Source organism: Anguilla rostrata, chromosome 13, assembly GCF_018555375.3.
Source record: "Anguilla rostrata isolate EN2019 chromosome 13, ASM1855537v3, whole genome shotgun sequence".
In the NCBI taxonomy this organism is placed as follows: domain Eukaryota; kingdom Metazoa; phylum Chordata; class Actinopteri; order Anguilliformes; family Anguillidae; genus Anguilla; species Anguilla rostrata.
Genome location: NC_057945.1, coordinates 13,285,098 through 13,299,341, shown reverse-complemented (window position 1 = coordinate 13,299,341; position 14,244 = coordinate 13,285,098). Strand labels below are relative to the sequence as shown.

Sequence of the window (14,244 nt, the reverse complement as noted above, 5' to 3'; positions counted from 1 at the left end):
ATGAAACTAATGGGGTTAATAGCCTAAATTAAATAAATACATTATTATTATTATTATTATTATTATTATTATTATTATTATTATTATTATTATTATGTGGGTTTTATTTAAACATTTATTTAATATGACAAATATTGCTCTTTGTATTGAAATACAATTCTATTCATGAAAAAAGCTCCAACTTTAAACATCGAGAATTCTGTGCAATGCATTCAAGAGAGCTTATTTTGTTAATTTAGGGTAGCCTTGTGGATTTAATAAATGCCTTATTTTGATATTCATCTCTGATACACCTCACATCGGACATAAGCTGGACTAAGGACATGGGTAATCACGGAATACATATACAAACTTAGAAACACTTGAAATTTGAACATTTCAGTGATATGGACGGAACCGCAGTCTACAAAAAGGAGTTTCATTTCTGTGACTGCAATAAAATTTAAATATTATGACATTTTTCCTGATTAAAAAAATCACAGTTCGAGCTATTTATGGCAGAACTATTACCTTCGCTTTCTTACTCCAGCACTGTAGTCCTGGATGTCTTTCGAGCACAATGAATGTGCTCTCAAGATCCCTATCTCTGTCAAACAATTATCCATTTTACAGCGCTTACAGTTATGTAAAATACATTTTGCGCATTTATGTATTTATTTATTTTACAACATTACAGACTTTGGCTCAATCGTTGCCGTGGTATTTTTATTTTGGATTTGCCGAATAATAATCCGGCATAATCTGTCAGATAGTTACTCTGTTGTACATTTAGGACGAACTGTAGGATTTAATAAATATATTTTTATGAGCCCAAATGTTTAATGGCCTAATAAATTAGCATGTGTATATACTTCATTAGGTACTTGCTAGTACCGGGTGTGGTCTTCCGCTGCTGTAGCCCTTCTAGGTTAGACGTGTTGTGCTTTCAGAGATGCTCTTCTGCATACCTCGGTTGTAACGAGTGGTTATTTGAGTTACTGTTGCCTTTCTATCAGCGAACCAGTCTGACCATTCTCCTCTGACCTCTGCCATCAACAAGGCATTTCGCCCAGAGAACTTCCGCTCACTGGATATTTTCTCTTTTTCTGACCATTTTCTGTAAACCCTAGAGATGGCTGTGCGTGAAAATCCCAGCAGTTTCTGAAATACTCAAACCAGCCCGTCTGGCACCAACAACCATGCCTCGTTCAAAGTCACTTAAATCACTTAAGCCACTTAAATCTTCCGCATTCTGATGCTTGGTTTGAACTTCAGCAGATCGTCTTGACCATGTCTACATGCTTAAATGCACTGAGTTGCTGCCACGTGATTGGCTGATTAGATATTTGCGTTAACGGGCAGTTGAACAGGTGTACCTAATGAAGTGGCCGGTGAATATATATATATATATATATAATATATATATATATATTATATATATATATATATATATATATATATAGTTCAGGCAAAAAGTATTAGGCCACGTGTGGTTTAAAAACCTTAAATAGAGAAGAATATATGCACATTTATTGAATAACAGACCAACGTTTAAACTTTTTTTTCTATTTCAACCTACAACACAACAATATGAGTTTTACTTTAAATAATAATCGTAGACATGGCTTAAAATAGCTTCCTTTGACTTTAATTGCAATTAAACGAATTATTTGAGGTATATCCAATCTTTTTGCAAATGGGGGTGGGAGGGAGGTGGAGGTGTAGTCAAATTGACTGAAATCTCATCTGCCTACCACAGGTAGCCTAATACCATTGGCCTGCAGTGTAAGTAAACTAGGCACTAAAAGAAGAAAGGATTAAGCATAGATGTGTGGGGTCAAGTTAACGTATTATGGCAAGGTTATTCCCCGAGGTAATTGCAAAGAAGCTTAAGATTTCCAGGTGCAGCGTTCAGTACACTCAGAAGGGTCCAGCTGATGGGCAGCGATGTTAACTGGAGAAGACCAGGAAGATCAAGAGGCAGCAGGCAAATATCTTGTGGTGTCTACCAAAACAAACCGTTTTAAAATGGCACCACAACTACAGGAAGAACTCAGTGCAGCTTGGGAGAAACCAGTTCCCCTGAAAACGGCAACTATGATCTGCTGATGTAAAAGGCTTAAATCCATGGAAAAACTGGAATCTCACGTTTCGACGTCAACTGACCCTTTCCTCGGAGTTGAGGAAAACGCCAAGTGACGTCGAAACGTCAGTTTCTTGTTCTTGTTCTTTTTACTGTCAGTGAATTCACTAATGACTGAGTATTCTGATTTGGTACATAACGTCATTTTAAGCTAAGGAATTTAAACTAAGGAATTTGATTGAGTGCTTATTAAAATAGGCGTTCGGCAATTAAGGCTTTGATTGGCTTTTTGTTGCTTACTTATTATGTTCTGGGTTAGTTTGAATATGTTGCATGATTATGTTTTCGAAATGCCTAGTAAATAACCGTCTAACGTCCATTTGTATAGTATTTAATGTAGGCATATTTATGACAATACAAGAAACATATTTTACAATTTAATATTTTCGCAGACGCTTTTACCCAACGCTGCTTACAAAAGTGCATTAATTAACGTTAGGGGGTAGACCTCGCTTATAATGTTCAAATGTTGCTAGGGATCGTTTTAAATAGGCTATAGTTCGTATTTTATTCGATCACGTGGCTAGGCGTAGCCCAGTCTCGTCTTCTGGTAGGCTACATACGAAGGCTATTGAAAAGCGATCGTTACAGCGTCGGGAAAACATTTGTTTTTGTTTTTTTTTTTGGAATGGAACGCTAGATTTTTATATAGCTGGAAATTTATCTAGAAATATAGAACAATTATTACGATTAGTACAGGGAACTCAATGAAGATAAGAATGCAGATCTCAGAACGCACTTTTTTTTGTTTCTTGCGAAAATCGAAAAATGGAACATGATTACAAGGAGTTACGTTTTATTTATTTTTTAACATTTTATGAAGAAATGCTGTTCGTCTGCTTGGCGTAATAATAATTTATGTGATCAGTTAAAATACAAGTGATAGATGGGTTACAACTGCTAATGGATAATTGTGTCCTATAGCAACACCCATCTACAGCATTTCCAAATGGTTTCTCATATATGACCGGAGGCAAATTTTGTAAACAGGCAAAGCAGGTAACTACCTGGACCCCTAAGCATCGGGGCCACAAGGGCTGAGTTTTAGGAGTTTTGGGTAACCTGATGATAGTGGAAGTCATTCAGAAGGGCCCTTTGGGATTTTCTGCCTAGACCCCCCCCCCCCCCCCCCCAAAAAAAAAAAACATTGCCCATATCAGCTTTTAAACTAGATAATTGAAACTGCAAGGTGATGGCTTTTCCACTCTGCAAACCTGTAGATCCCAGTTCTAATTAACATAAAGATGTCTAGATTAGCTATCTAGCTCACTGCTTTGCATGTACAGCAAGGTAGAGAGCAACAACAAAGTATTTAAAATGGTTGAAAAGATATCTTTTGTTACATTCTACATGTTGTACTATTCCAAAAAGTTTTAAAGTTTACTGTATTTGTCCGTGACAAAGTAAGCAAAAACATGAATTGTATACCAATAAATATTATATACACACTATTAACATTTTTCAAGATTATCTCAACAGTGGCAACACATTTCCGGTACTATTTCTTCTTTCAGCAGTGCACACATCACTGTTCACGGTCCTCAATGATTTTCCACTTTACTTGACATCCTCTCTTACACCTCTTGACCTGTGACCCTCCCACACCAAATTGGAACTTGAACTTTCACAGCATCCCAATTTGTATCGAGGCGTGCCCTCGTCCACTCCACCCCTGACTCAAGCATGTACTCAGCCTGATGGTTCAGGCACATTACTGAGTCGGTACCTGGACGAGGAACTGACATCTGAATTGTTGCAAAAAGCATGTAGATTCAGACTAACTGCACTGCCATCTTTATGTATATCCACCTGAGACCCTGCTGACAAAAAACTTTATTATTATTATTATTATTATTATTATTATTATTATTATATATAATACTAGTGTCTTGGATGGCAAAAGCATGTTGTATTTTTATTGAATGTCCCTTGTTGTGTAGATCACAGCATACATGTAGTATACTGTATGATTGCTGTCCCCTACAGAGGACAAAAATGAATTGCTGGCCCTATATTTATATTGAAGGAAAACAGACAAGCTAATCTGAGTAAAGGAGGAAGAATGAAATTAGTTAGCAGTTGAACAGTGCTTTATAGAGCATCTCATATGAGCTATGTCCACTTGGCAATTTTTTTTTTGCAGCTGTCCTTCATTTGCAGTGCTAGCTAATCATGAGGTATTGTTTGCATAATCACTTCAGCCTTCTATAAAGAATGCAGTGTAGTTACCAGAAGGATTACCTTTCCCCTTGCCGTATTTCAGCGACACATTTGGTAGACATACATATCAGATACATACATATATATATATATATATATATATATATATATATATATATATCAAATGTAATATGATCATAAGTTCTTAAATGTTCAAAAGACAAGGACATTATGTTTATGCTGAAAAACGTTCTGTAGTTCTATTTTATGGCAAGTATTAACTTCAAAGTGCATTTTAAAAAATTTAATGCTTTCACATAAATGGGATTGCAGTTTCTGTGCCTGTGAATATGATAGGGCATTCCAAATTGGGGATAAAATTTGTTTAACATAGTGTGAGAGAGAGTGAGAGAGAGATTATAGTATATCCATGTGATACTTAATCTTTTATAATATTTGAATTGTCCTTGGCAATTTCAATTGTCCTTGGTCTTTCAGTTAATCATTCCTTCTGCTATCCTAAGTAAAATATTTTTGTCCAGAAATGAATGTGGTCAAACGTGCAATATTCTCTATGCATATAGAAGTATTACTAGTTAATTGGTAGGGCGCTGTGCAACTCATTTTCAACTGCGCTTCATAGTACCAACTCTTGTAACTATGGTTACAAGAGCTCAAACCAGGGTTGCAAACTGATTCCAAAATCCATCTGCAAGCGTTGCAATCTCTCCGCCAATAAACCAGAACCATGATGGCCAACATAAAAGCCAATGCTCTAAAGCTCATTTTGGAAAAATGCCCTCATCTGAGCACCGTTTCAGACCTTTGCAAGCTGCGGACCAGGATGGCTTCATTATCTCCAGTCAGATGTTTCTGAAATCATTTGGCCCACACATGGGAAATCCTGCCCAAGTTCCTTGAAGTTGATGCGAGGGAGGAATAAATATATGAAATGATTCATTGCAATTATGCTCAGCTGCATAATTAGATGAACTCATTACCTTTCTTTGGCTTCGGCTCGTGATTTGATACCGAGATTGCGAATGGGGTCTTTTTAAACGGGCTTTCTCTGCTGGCATCTCAAATGAGTGGGGCTGATTTATGATAAACACCTGATAGTCTGAGATTAATAACCGGGTTATAGTGATTTCTGCCTGCAGCCCTGACTCAGGAATGAAGGATCCATTCATTGATAACTTGAAAAGCCACCGATGCCAGAAATGGCAAACCAATGCTAACACACCAGCAGCAGCTACAGTGTAATTGTGATTCAGACCATATTATACAGGAAGAATAAAGACCACATTTAAATAGGGTGAAGAGAAGGACCCCGGACAATTCCATTTCACTTCAGTCAGCCCGAGATATGAATTGAAATTCGAAAATTGAAAAATCCTCACAGAACATTATAGCAATTTCCAATTAATGAATTGAATTTAAATGCATATACTGAGCTGAAATGGTATTGGCCCCAATCCTGGGGTGGATCACATCTTGGTTTGATAAAATTGGCTAGTCTTGCCAGTTCTGTCAGTATTGCCGTGTGCCATATTAACAATGATCTGTTCATATAACCTCTATATGCATAGTATCATTGTACAAGCGTGTTTGTTGATACTTGAACCCTGCTGAACCCTGAATACCCTATGTATTCCATTGTAGGGCTTGTTGGTACAAATATCTGAATCTTACTGACTTGAAGTGTTCATTTCATCCCCATTATCACAAATGGTTTGTGTACAGACATGCATACAAATGCTAGTTTGTGAGCATACCTTCATTGAATATCAAGTTTCCTGGACACACCAGGTTTAATTTCACATTCACAGTGTGAATTTTTAGAGTTAAATAGAGAGGACATTTATTTATGACATTTATGTTCTTTAACATACATAATGTTATTTAACACTAAACATTGTATGGTGCCTACACATATATATATAAACTCGTGGACAGGCGCATACACCATCAGAGTGGTGACATACTTAGCACTGCTGCTTCTAATTTCACGTCACTTTTGCTGCATTATTATACATATTAATATGACCCATTTTCAACATGACTCACACAAATTTGTATGCAATGAACGGTGGACTGAAAAAAGGTCATTAGTACCAGCCATATATCATTTGATAAAGAATATTGCCAACATCTAGTTCTTTATTCATCTAGGTATGATTATCTTAGCTCAGATCATTGTACAGCAGTTTGATCATAACATAAAAGATAAATATATTTTAACCAATAAGGCAATCGTATACTGCTGCTGTAATGGGCTAGACGCAGTGTTTTTAAATAACTATGTAAAAATGAATCAATATGTATGCCTGACACTTTGAATTAAAAGTCCTGTAGAACACGGCAATGTTTATTGATATAAAAGGATGTTTATAAGCATGAAATACAGCATAAATGATCATAAGTGAAATCAGTTCAGTTTTATTTTATTTTTGTAGTGCTTTTAACATAGAGAGACACTGTCACAAAGATGCTTTATTTTTGTAGTGCTTTTAACATAGAGAGACACTGTCACAAAGATGCTTTATTTTTGTAGTGCTTTTAACATAGAGAGACACTGTCACAAAGATGCTTTATTGTGGAATAAGCAGTGAAGGGATCCTGATAATCTGTTTAAAGGCCTGGGCATGGGCTTCACATCTCATTCCTTGTATATCATCATCCAGAATAAATAATATTGGGCAGAGCCTGTGGAAGCTGAATTCTCCTGAAGAATTTCTATCATTGATTGTGTCATTTACTAATGTTTCAAATGTAGCGTCACTCAAACCTAACCTGAAAGTTGCTGCCATAAAGTTTGTTCTTTTCATACATACTACTTCATGTTTCACCTGATTAGACTATTAACAAATACATACAAAATCATATGAAAACGGTCAAGAGATGCAAGCAAAACTCACCAACTTTAAATGTATTTTCTGATGGCAAGTAAGCTAATTATAGAGTAAACAAATTGTGTGGACTCCACTAACAGGCAGAAAAAAATTTAAATTGTGTGCACTCCGCTAACAGGCAGAAAAAAATGAAGAGCAAACCATCTTTTTTTTCATTTTCAAGTGGATGAAATGGTATCAACACTAAATATTCAATTTTAGAGCTGTTGTGTCTCAGTTGGTCTAAAAGTCTCCTCTGGTGTGCTTTTTTGCTTTCATTTGTCGACTGAAGAGTACAGAAGGGACACCTAATAATTTCATATTTCAAAACAGTTTCCCTCCAATATCCAGATTTTTTTTATAAATGTAAAGTTATTTTAAATTCATGGTATTATTATGAGCCAAGACTTGTTAATAATTGCAGATACATGTTGCAATATGAAAAGAAAGTGGTTGTTTTACCTTATGTATTTTTGTTTTGTCATGCTTCTGGGTTTACCTGCTTAAATTGTAAAATGCTGCCAAACACCATTTTTTGTTTTAGCTTGTGACCAGCTAACACGGCTGAGCAAAGACTTTTTGGAGGCCATTTGCTTATAACGAGGCATGAGGGCTTGGGAAGTAGTTGATATCACCAACTTGGGGGGGGGGGGTGGTTAAATTGAAGTCGTGGGCTGGGGGGGATTGCGATGACGTACTGGGGGGTTGATTGAGATCGCCAAAGGCACCCGTCTTTTAAAAATAAAAAATAAAGTCACTGCAGACAAAAGCCACTTTTGCTGTCTCAGGGCTAGGGGCATATGCTTCAGCATATGTGGGTATCTATCCGTGCACGTGCCTGCCAGCTATCTACTGGTTGAATATTCATGGATGGGGTTGATTATGAGAAGGGAACATCGGTAATGTGGCAGAGAGAGAGGCTAACACAGAAATTTGTTGTGATCAGGTGCAGTTTTCTTCTAGGAAAGAAAGTCTCGAAAAACAATGAGATGTGGAAATGAGTGCTTCTTTAAAATAAACAGCTACATAGAAGGATAACCCCTTTATTAAAATAGCTGGATCAGGTAGAGTATGTGATGCAATTAGTTCTTGTAGCTTTGGGGACCTAATGTGTGACTTGTATATCCCTGTTGTTTTTCATCCTTTCCCCAGGTGAACCAATCAACGGGAACAGGGAGAGCAATACACATCCAAAAAGATGATGCCAGCAAATTGTTGAAAATGGAAAATGGACACCCACCTTGAATGCTACCCATTAGTGTGGCCATTGGAGAAGGCCTCTATGCCAAATGAAGATCTGGTTCCAAGGTCGCGCATTTAGTCTTGAGGTGGTCAGAAGCAAGCTCCTCTAACCCTTGGAGAAGAGCAACCATGTCTATGGCACGACTGATATTTTCTCTATGGCAGGATTGGATTGGATTATTGTCCTGGCACGACATACAAACCCCACCCCCTTCGATGGAGTCACACTGCAGGCATCCATCTTGCAGCACTTTGAACATTAGCAACCAAGCTCTTATTAGCAACCATCGCTGATGACATGCAATATCCACTTTGCCAAGAATTTTGTTCCTACGGCTGTCCCAGCATCTCAGCAAACTCAACTTTTCCTTGATGTACACTTGTACAGTTGGGCAGAAGCACCTCAAATGTAACACTTGATAAATGTAACATGGTCAATAACTTAATATACAGTGTGGCTACCAAAGCCATTACAGGTTTGTACATGTGCAGTGTAACTGGAATAGCTAATGACTACTGACATGTCAAAAGTAGTAAAATTTCATAGTGCTAGGCTAAATATTTTCTAAGTAAATGAACAAAATCCAAAAACTGTGACATTTAACAGGCGACTCTCCCCTACTTTTATTATTTATTACTTTTATTTTTTGCTATGCACTTTATATTTCTGATTATTGTTTATGCTGAGCAGTGGAGATCTGTATTCTTACGTAAAGGACAATAAACAATATATCTTTAAAAAGAATAGTCTTCATGTAATTTACACTGCTCCTGTGTTCCATTTCTCCTCTAAGATCTGACTGTGGTCGTCATGGTAATGTGCCAGTGGCTCTTTCAGCCATGTGACCCACCCTTATGCTCTGACAGGGATTGGGTGGGAGTGCTAAGTGTGGCGCTCTGAAAGACACCCACATTTTTACAAACTCATTTGCCCAGATTCAATCAAAACCTTTCCTTAACTTTAAGGACAAATGTCGGTTGAATGGGCCATTTTCCTCACAAGCGTGTAAATTACCCGCCTATTGCCTATTAAGTCACAGGGTTGAGTCTTGGCTTTGTCATTAGCAGTATATGACCAGCAGTCCACATTGGCAGGACACAGTTCCTTCAAGCTAGGGAGAAGTTGGCCAGGCTTCCTTGAGTTACCTAGGCAGTAGCTTCTCCCAACCACACACCAGGTGCCCACAGGCTACTAGCTTCCATCAGTGAGTTCCACGAATCTCCTCCATTTGGCTCTGGCTCTCCTGTAGTAGTGAAGCCTGTTGAGTTCAGTCAGTTGCTTGGTGGCAAGAGCATCAGTGAATGCACATGCTTCAAGAATAGTAATGCCTGTATGGTTTAACTGAAATGTGAAACAGCATATTTCACAAATGTGGTAAAGTATACTGAGAAATGTCCTTAAATTGTTCCATACTATTTTGTACTGTTCCCATACACAATTTGGCACTTGCTTTGTATTTAGTCATGATTGTTTTTCCCAGTAACACGGAACAATCTGAAAGGAGGTCATGGATGCAGACAATAGGGTATGCCACGAAAGGCTGGTGGTTCTGAAATAGTGAGGGGCAGGCCAAACTGAGCTTGTCTGCCATAAAGTATACCATTGCTCTTACAGGGATATTTCACTTTGGTATAACACAAGCAATTTTGTGGAACATACCCCATTGTATTTGCATTAGTGTGAATACTAGCAACATCAGCCACCCCTGTTGACCTTCAATAGCATCGTCATTCCTCCCAGCTGTCTGGCTCCCAATTCACTCCCATATATTTTAAGGACCCCACTGAAATTGATAGTTTAAGTACTAATTACAGAAAATAACAGATCAATAAAAGAGAGTACTAATGAAAAAAGGTGTATGCAAATACAATGGGGTAAGCACCACAAAATTACTTGTGTTATAACAAAAGTGAAATATCCCTTTAAAACCCCAGAACTTCCATACTCACCTTCCTTTTTTCTTTATTAACCTTTATTTATACAGGGTAGTTTCTCTGAGTACACATGTTCTTTTGCAGCAACGCTCTGTTGATTCTCCCCCAATTAACCTCCCCTAACCTGCATGTCTTTGGTCCATGGGAGGAAAACAGAGTACCAGGAGGCACACAGAGAACATGCAAACTCCACACAGAAAGGCCCCATCTGGTATTCAAACCCAGAACCTTCTTGCTGTGAGGTGACAGTGCTATCCACCGCACCACTGTGCCACCCTTGGACTCGCTCAGAAACCAGAGCAAAAAGTCAGAGAACCTTGTAACCAAAGACTGAATTCCTTCAAGATTCCACAGTTGTCGTAGCAATGAGTGGCACCACGAGACAAAAGGTTCCTTGCGGTGGCGTCAGAGTAGCAGCTTCAGAGTTTGACATGATTCGTCCAATGAAACGGAAAATAGCAAATAAAGGTTTGCAGGAAATATTCTTCTACACGGCTTTAACAGAAGCCTGCCAAAAGTGGGTGGGACTTTTGAGTATGAAATGATAAACTGAACATGAGCCCCAGTGTTTAGAAAAAGGGAACTTGTGCAGGAACCCTCTTGTGTGGGAGGTAGGCTATTGAGTGAATCTGTGTACAGGCAGGTTACTGGGGCATGTAGAGAACACACCATGGAGGGCCCAGTTAGGGGGCTGAGAATAATGTACAACCTGCCTGGCAAAAACGGTTCCCAAAACCACAGAGAAAACTATCAGACATATTTGTGTTCACTAATTATTTTAGCTATGATTTTTCAGAGCAGCTTAATTACCAAGCAGAAATGGTTCGCTCACGCAGCGTATGCTCAGTGCATCATCATTGTATCTTACCCTACCCTACTCTTTCTCTCTTTCGCTCTCTTTTTTCACTGCACTCCTTTCCCCCACCCTCTCCCACACTGAACATTATCTGCGCTTGCTTTTTCCTTCCCGCGCTCCCTTTCCCTCTGAGAGTGACAGCTTGTTTTGAGTAAGTTGCTGTCCGGTCCCCGGTATTAAATCAAAGCCGGGGGAGATAATCTATTCGGTCCGATGGCAGGACTCCTCGGTCTCCCCGCTCCGTGTCACCTTTCCCATTCTGTGGGTCACGGGTTCAAAATACTCATTTTCTTCTGCTCTCGAAAAGCACACCGATGCCCAGGCACACACAAACACACAAACTCAAATCCGCATGCATGCGCTTATGCAACACCCGCATACACAGATGTGCAGAAACATGAAATCGCATCAACGCATGCATGCAATACATTCATTCAAATATATCCCTAAACGCACAGAAACGTGCAAACAAATAAATGCACTCGCTGACAAACATGCTCAGAAAACACATGCAAAGACATGAATCCCACCCCCCCACATACACAAACTCAAACACACGTGAAAACAGTCATACAAACATATGAAAACATACGCAATGCGTACATATACATGTATGAATTAAAAACCCGACACACACATACAAACGCACACACATGCATACATACAAACACATCAATGCATTGACAGACACACTCAACGCACAAAACATGACCCCCCACACTCAAACAGAAATACGAACATACTCATAGCAAACGAAATGCAGACAATCTGCAGGTTGGAGTTGTCCCTACTGAAAACAGGCAGCGTGGATTCGGTCCTCTTTGCCTCGTCAGCAGACTCTGGCTGGTTGTGCCTGCGCGGTTGCTTTAAATAGGACACCACAAGATGCGCTGCATCTTTCTGCCGCTTCAGTGCTTAGCCAGTTCATTATCTTTCCGGTGATCAATGGGTGTTTGTTTGTCTTTCCTCGCCTGTGCCGCAGATTAGTCAGTTACATACTCATTTCCTGTATCGTAAATTGAAACCCATAACCGTTGTGTGAATTAAGAGCACGGGAAAACCGTGTTTTTTTCTTGCTAAGCTCGTATTGGCTTCATAATCATTTTGGGTAAATTAGCATTAATGGAATTTCCAGACTGGCTAATGCCATTCACGTTCCTCTAATCAGATGGGAACCTTTCGAAGTGAAGGACATGAGACCAGGTTCCTTTCTCTAGTTTCGAAGATCGTCTAGTTGATGATTGATACTCACATTCTGGAGGAAGCTTTTGCACCCCCCCACCCCAAACCTCCGCAAAAGAATGTGCGACCACAGCGACATTTTAGGGACGAGACCGTGCTGGAGCATCGCTACCACCGCCGCGGCGTACCGCAAAGTCTCCCCAGCGCTCTCCGGCAGGGGCCGGTTATTTCGCACACGTCACCGAGTTCACATTCATCACCGGGAGGTCAAGGAGTGTCCTGTGGGGAGGAGCTGGCCTACCGGTGGCCCCCTTCGCACGGCCGCGGCACACGGCGACGGTATCCGTGCCCCGCGCTGTAACATTCTAATGCGGCCATTACTGTCGAGCAGCCATTAATCACGTCCCTGGGAGGATAACACACGGTCACACGGAAGCGCTGCTTATGATCAAGAGCAGCTCGTGTGGATCCAAAAGAATGGCACTACAAGTAAACGCTATGATCCGCGTGCAAATTAAATCCATTAAAAACAGTATGCTGTGGTATACCTTAACTTGGAAATTTAGTACTATAGCATAGTTGAAGTATAATTAAAGTTGTTGCTGAAGTATATAATTTTTTCATATGGGTCCTCCTATGGAGAATTTCAGTTGTTAATTTTGAACTGGATTACAGCACATTAAAGCTAGCACACATGCCTGAAATTTGTTATCTTTAGTCACAGTGCATGAGAAAAGTAGGGCCCAAAGAAAAACATTAATGCAATTTTCTTATTCAGTAATTGCAAGAAAAATATGCCAAGGTTTATAGGAAAACGTAAAATAATTGAATGTTTTCTACTATTATTTTACTAGGAGTAAGACTCTTTCATTTTAAAACATATAGATCCTGTAATATTCTTAAAAGTAAAACATTACTTTCTTCCAATCTCTGGAGTACCAGACTAGATCATATAGACTAAATGTCTGCCAAAAGCAGGCTGTTCAGCTTCTGTGGAATCTCAGAGAAAGCCTAGAATTATATTGTAAAATCTATATTACTATATACAGTACTACACTCAAAGTTGGATACACACAGATGGTATGTGGCATTTCATTCTCTGAGTTTTACAAACTCTGGATTGCAGGTTTATAAGTTTCTCTAAATCCGGAGTGAAATATCATGACCTGGCAACACTGTCCAATTTTCACACTTAATGCACAGTGATCAATACAGTATGGCACAGTACAATATTCACATCGATGACACTGCCTACACTAAGCATGAACATGTATGCAGACATTTTTAGAATGAGAGGTCTACGTGTGCACAGGTAATGCTTGTATTAGAACACATTCTAATATTTCTCTTATGGACTGGATATAAATCTGTTTTTTTAAATGTACATATTTAACATGACTCTATTCATATTTTGAAAGTGTTTACACCCTCTTTTACTTTTAGAAAACTATACTGTGCATTTTTGGCAGCTTTTGTTTTTTTTTGGCTGGACCACAACAGCGGGGCCAGCCCTACAAACGCGAATGTCTGTGACAGACTGAGTGACTGAGTGAGTGATGAAGTTACTGGCCATTGGTCGGCCGAGTTATGAAGTCACACCATTGGTCGGCCAGATCACGTGAGTTAGGTCCAGCCATATACTAGGTTTTAACCTGGTCTTGTTTTTTGCCAATCACAATAACATAATTGACAAACAACAGTATTTGTTAATCTGCTAATTGAACGATAATAGCATTTGTTCTCTGATCATTCATTTTACATGTGCGTAGCATACGAATATAAACGTGTCAAATGTAAACACGTCGGTCTGTACTCCGTGGGCGATTCTGAAAGGCAGAACCCCAGTGACCTGCGGC

General features: G+C 39.1%; 1 long non-coding RNA gene across 2 annotated transcripts in view; it reads left to right on the top strand.

Annotated features, from left to right (window-relative positions):
- The window catches only part of LOC135237403 (uncharacterized), a 61,648-nt gene extending 52,488 nt beyond the window's left edge, over positions 1-9,160 (top strand). For both annotated transcript variants that reach the window (XR_010324813.1, XR_010324812.1), the window contains exon 3: positions 8,326-9,160. This is a non-coding gene — a long non-coding RNA (uncharacterized LOC135237403). The remainder of the gene's footprint in view (positions 1-8,325) is intronic.
- Positions 9,161-14,244: the final 5,084 nt, after the last annotated feature.